The sequence below is a fragment of the Mauremys reevesii genome, linkage group 10, assembly GCF_016161935.1.
Source record: "Mauremys reevesii isolate NIE-2019 linkage group 10, ASM1616193v1, whole genome shotgun sequence".
NCBI classification, from domain to species: domain Eukaryota; kingdom Metazoa; phylum Chordata; order Testudines; family Geoemydidae; genus Mauremys; species Mauremys reevesii.
Window position 1 is genome coordinate 3,609,390 of NC_052632.1, and position 6,000 is coordinate 3,615,389.

The following is a 6,000-nucleotide window of genomic DNA, read 5'->3' on the forward strand; positions in this document are numbered from 1 at the left end:
GCAGCGAGTGCACCTCCTCTATGAGAAGTCGCTCATGAGAAAGGTCCCTGAAGAGGGAGGGGAAGGGCGGGAAGGCTGGGAATTGTTCATACTAACTACACTAAGAGGTAAGCAACTATGCACAATGGACAGTGCTAACGGCGCTTGCCAAGTCAAGAGCTATGGGAGGTTCCAGATAACCGTCACAGATGGCAACATGGAACTGAAGGGGTGGCGGGGTCAGCAGGGCTCTATATTTTGTGCCATGAAGATGCGACTCCAGTGGGGTTCCAGGTCGACCTGACGGATGCTGCTGCTAGGGGGAAAATCTTCTGGCTGCCATGCACGCATGCACACACCTGATTGGAATCGACATGAACAAGCACTCAAAGAACTTAATCTATTCTTTCAAAATGAAAAGTAGTTCTGGGATTAAAGAAAATAGTGGAAAGACGACACCGGGCTTTTCTTTTCTATGTAGTATATGCACATTAATTTTAACCTTGACATAATTTACAGGTCCCACGAACTAACACATACTTATTCTTATACAGCACTTCTCAACCATAGCGCTGAAACAACTCAAAGGTGGGCAAGTAGTAGTATCCTCATTTTTTAAGTTAAGATGATTTGCCCAAGGAGCTGATACTAGAATCCAATTTTTCCCTAACTATCTGGATCCTTTTCCGCATCCCTCAGAAGCCCAGCTGCCCTTCCAGCAGTTTGTGGTCCATCAGTCACTTTGAACTAACTATCTATACTAAAAACCTACATTTGTAATATTGAACCTATATAGTTTTTATGACAGAAAGTGCCTAGAGATCCACAAACTACTGTTAGCAGCAGCAACCTTTTCAAGGGAGAGGAGGAAGGGGAAGTGCACTGAATGGGGAGAAAGAAGCAGAGGGCACAGTTTAAAACAACTGCATTCTTCTCTATCCCCATCTCTGCTCAACACATGCCCAGCTGCCTTTACTCTATAGTCTTCTCCCAGCGATGAAGGTCCCACCTGCACAAATATGTAACAAAAGTTCAGCCAGCCATTTAGAATATGGCTTTAGACAAGCATTATGCCCAGCAACTAAGCATTAAAGTGCTGTCTTTGCACAAAGTTTTAATATGCTTACCATAACCTCTTAATGGTTAAACAGCTCCATATCTTTTTAAATAGATGCCCTAGTAACATTGGTCATGTCATGACATACCAGATACATATAAACACAAACACTCATCTCTTGGATGTTCCACAATATCCAAAAGACGTAGAAATCCATCCTCCCCACCATATTTCAAAGAACCGTCTGGCACCACTTATTACATACTTGGGGGGAGGGAGGGAAGGTGTAAGAAATATTCATTTGTTTAAAGAACATTCCTGAGCAATGCATGCAGTTTCATAGATGACAGTGAAATCTAAGTTTCTCCTGTTGTATATACTTAAAAATAAAAATTCAATCTCCTGAATATTTGTAGATTTTCCTTATATTTCCTGCCAGACTGCATCAATTGAGTAACAGACTCCTTACTGATTCAGACTGATTTTACCTGTTTATCTAGATATCCTATATATTTTACTCTGCTACTCCACAAATCAGTTAATTTTCAATGTATGGAAGATCACATCTGGAAGAAGCTATTTTTGCTTTATCCCTTAAGAACGATCAAGCTTTATTTTAGTCCAAAATAAAATAAGTGGGTTTTTTAAAACGTAGTTGGTAGTGCTTACTAGACTCACTATAGCTTGGGCCCTTAATCAGCATCATGCCATGGTTCAGCATATTCAGAACTAAAAAAAAAAGTTACCTAAATTGGTCTGCCTATTTTATAAATGAAGCATCAAGGGGCCAGGGGGGGGGGGGGTGAGAAGAGAGAGACAGACATTTTCATGGTTTCAGATGATCTGACAAAAAAGCTAATCAACCGCACAACTATCTTCGAAGAGCATTAGCATTTTTATGAAGTTTCTACATCAAAACCATCAGATCAAACTGGAGTGGTTCCCTGGATGAAGCCAGAGAATACAGGTATATTTAAGGAAAAGGCACTCCCCACTGAAACGGTTGTTAGAATCACAGAACTGTTGCAACGAATATTGTAACAGCTATAATGTCAAAGATGAAGTACTCCTCAGTTTTGTATTTCTTAACATATCCTAAGTCTAACAAATCAAAATTATTTCTGTCCCACATAAGCAGCTAATATTCTGCCCAACTTCTATGGAACCAACACCACTGTCAAGAGGGAAATCCATGCCTTTTGAGAGGCCAGAATAATGAGTCAAGATCCACTGTTACAGATCAGAGGAAGATATGTCCCTTAACAAAAGGGTTAGAATATTCAACTTTGTGTTTCTCTGTTTAATTCATGTTGTCTTTTGACAGCACGAGTAGCTGGTAACAAGACACTGGCAATAGCTAAACCAGGGTCAGATGCATAGCCTGAGCTTTAAATATTTCTGCTTTAGTCAGTCCACATCACACCTTTAAGGAGGTAGTAAAACTACCTCAGTTCCACATGAACAGGTGCTGGCATAACACAAAGAGCTATTCACAAGCTCTCGTCTATGCCAGACTGCACCTGCAGTAATGAAGCACACAAAGAAAAGGCTGCTCTTGACCAAGTATGTGGAAAACAGCTAGCATAAAAATTCTCAAAGAATGTCTAGTTACCATGGAACATTTCAGATCCGTTTATGTTAGTCTTGTAAAATTCTGCACACCCACTCAATTGGGATGAGTAAATTTACTCACCCATCCAAATTATCCATTTTTTTACAGGATCATCCTAAGGGTGGCAAATTTTTATCAGAATTTGTTCAAGATTGGGTTACTCATACAATGCTCTGGCAACAAAACCCAGTACTTTACCCACTCTGATGAACAAAACAAATATCAACCTGCAATCAGTGCCTTTAGCCCTTCCTCCAGAAAGAAATGTATTGCTCTCCCTTCTCCTCCTGGACCTGGAATTTCAAAATCTCCATCCTGAAATGTGAAGTCCCTTCTACTAAGCAACTTGAGAAGGAGAATGGAACGAAGCAGTTTTATTTGCTTTGCACAGAAGCCAAAGTGAACATGAAAGCAAGAGGGTAAAACTCTGATGCAGCCACAGAAGAGCATGGAGCTGAAGAAGTGGTGGCCGGGTTTGACTGAAAACAGCTACAACCACGGCTGTCAGCGCAAAGCAAATATGTCTCCTTTCTGCAACTGTCTCGGAGTATCCGACTTCCCAGTTGGCTGTTTCTTCTGTTGTCTCTCAAGGGAGTTTGGACACAGTCTTGCCTATAACCCTTGCCCACCGCTCCCAGGTACCATCATCCTCAGCTCCTACTCTGTGCACCAGGGCAGGCGCTTGCTGCTGCTGCTGCCAGACCCGAACCCATCGGTCTCGGTACTAGCGGGGCAGCCTGACAATTGCTAGACAGAGCCAGAGGAACAGGGTGGAGGAAAGAGACCAGGAGGCTGCACGGACCTGGCGCTGCCCCCCACCCAACCCAGCAGCGATCTTCCAGGAACCCACGTGGCCCCCAAACAAGGCAGGGGTCAACCAGAGCCCCCCGCCACGGAAGCGTGATGCCGCCACCGGGGGAGTTTAACCGCCACAGACCCAGACTGTAACCCGTGTGAGTGAGGGAACCACTTCAAGCCGGGGCGGGGGGGGGGGCTGCAGCCGCTCCCCCCGCACCTAGGGACGCCACAGGCACCCCCGCCCCACCTGTCAGGCGGCACCCGGGCCCGCAGCCCCGAGCGGGGGCAGCCGAGCCCCCGCAGCCGGCCCCGGCCACCCCGCGGGACGCGAGCCAGCCCGCACGCACGCCGGGGACGGCCCCACGCCGGGTCCCGGCTGGCAGGCGGCCCCGCCCGCAGGCCCCAGCAGCGCGGCCCCCGGCAGCTCCCACCTGTGCAGGGCGGGCGGGCGCGGGCCTCCCTCGGCGCGGCGGCTCCTGCCTGTCCCCGGCCCGGGCGGAACCACAGTGCGCGGGGCTCCGGGAGGCGGCGACGTGGGGCCGCGCCGAGCCCCGCCCCCGCGGCCCACGCGCCCCCCGCGCCAGCGGGGCGGGGACACGCGCGGCCCAATCCCAGCGCTCCGCCCCCAGGCCGCCGTCCAATCCCCGCGCGCCGCCCGCCGGGCTCCGGGGCGAGAGAGCCGCGCTGAGGCAGGAGCCGGCAACGGCCGCCCCAGGTTACCCGGGGCCCGCAGCCCCTTCGCCTCAGGCCCGCGGGCGGGGTAACCCCCGGAGCCCCCCCCCCCCTTCCCGGAAGCTCCTACCTGGGTGGGGGCGGCAGAACCACAGCGCCGGGGAAGGGGGACGGGACCCGCCCCCACTTCCCGCGAGAACCCGGCGGGGGGCGGGGACACAGCGCCCAATCACAGCGCTCCGCCCGCGATGGGGGCGGGCCCGGTGGGGACCCCGCGTCCAATCCCAGCGCGCCGGAGGGGGAGGGGCTGCGCTCGGCTCGGGGGGACACGCGCCTCACGCGGGCCGGGGCCGGGAGCCCCCTGCAGGGCGGAGCGGGGCTGTCCCCAGGGGGGGGGGCAGCCTGCCCCTCCCCCCCGCTGGAGCCCGGGGCCAGGCCGGAGCTCACGGGGACCCCGCAAGTCACCCGGGTGGGGGGGGCTCCCCAGGGCGCCTGGCCCTGCCCACGGTCCGCAGCCAGGCCACGGGGCTGGAGGCACCTTTGCTCTGCCCCTGACGCGACCCTGCGCTGGTAGCGGCGGCAGCCTCCCGCCACAGGGCTCGGGACTGGCCCCCAGGGCTCCGCGGGGCTGTGGCTGCACCGGCGCGTCTGTCAGTGACACGCTGGTCGGTCAGGGGTGTGAAAACCACACGCGCGCGCGCCGACCGACGTTCGCTTCACGGACAAAAGTGCTGGTGTGGACAGAGCGAGGTAGGACGTAGCGACCGCCGCTCTGTGGGAGGGGGTTAGTTCTACATACAGCGGCTACACAGGGGACCCTACAGCCGCCCAGTCTGTGGTGCACTCCTCGCCGCAGGGAGTGAGAAGGGGGAAATGAGCTTCAGGGGAGGGAGCTCTGGGCTCCTGTCTTTAAGGAAGTCCCCTCTGAGCTGCCATAGACCTGGTGTCCTCCATGGCCTTTGTGCTCTGTTTCCCACCAGCAACCCTGGGACACCTGCTCTACCCACCAGTCTCTTAGCAGAGGACTCAGATACTGGTATCCACCTCCTATTTCCAAGACCCTGGGTTGTTGCTCCCACCCAGCCTCTGCACCCACATCACTAGAAGTGGGGAAGGTCCAACCATGTTACGGACTCCCCAGCCAAGCCCCCCAACAGCATGAAGCCTGAGCTGCAGCCTCTGTTCTCTTTTCATCAGCAAGGACATCGAAGTGGTTACAGAATCCTCCAGCCTCAGTTGCAGCCTCACCGTACACCAATCTAACTGCCCCATAGAACCTAGTCATGATGTGATGACCACATCCTGGTGCAGCTTCATGAAAATTGTTAGGGTAAGGCCCCTTAGGGTGGCTAATACATAAGGGATGAAAACTATCCTAAGAGCATCTAGTCCTGCATTCATAATGCAGCCTTGGGGAGACACTGATCACAGTATATGGGCACATTCAGAATGTGTCTGTTTTAAAATTCAGATATCATGGAAGGGAAAATCTGAACCTCTGCCCCATTAACACAAACAGGTTGAGTGTGATCTCCATTGAACACTTGCCTTTTCTCTTTTAAAATCAGCATAAAGACCAATATTGTGGATGTGCTTGTTTAAACACCAAGTGACTGCTTGGGGACCACACACTCCTATGGTGACTCCACCATTACAGGCTGGCTTGAATGCTTCTTTTAGCAGCGGCATGAGGCGTGGGAGTTCAAAACATGTAGCCTGACATTTCTCCCCACTGCATCCACCAATGAATTTGGGACTCGGGTAGCTAGGCGTTAGTGGGTAACCACTACAGCCAACAACAAATTAATGTAGTTTCCTATCTTCATGTCTTAAGTCGTGCATTTTGCATAAATACTCCTGCCAACAGGACTCTCAGAGAGCC

The 6,000-nt window shown here is 52.2% G+C and overlaps 1 protein-coding gene across 6 annotated transcripts in view; it reads right to left on the reverse strand.

Moving 5' to 3' along the window:
- Positions 1-4,270, reverse strand: part of GLCE (glucuronic acid epimerase) — a 108,956-nt gene extending 104,686 nt beyond the window's left edge. The window contains exon 1 of one of the 6 annotated variants that reach the window (XM_039492146.1): positions 4,249-4,270. The gene's annotated coding sequence lies outside the window, so the exon portion shown is untranslated. Of the gene's footprint in view, positions 1-3,877; positions 3,960-4,248 lie in introns of those variants that run through there. The other 5 variants (XM_039492148.1, XM_039492151.1, XM_039492145.1 and 2 more) reach the window with 5 other exon arrangements.
- Between the last annotated feature and the right edge of the window lie 1,730 nt (positions 4,271-6,000).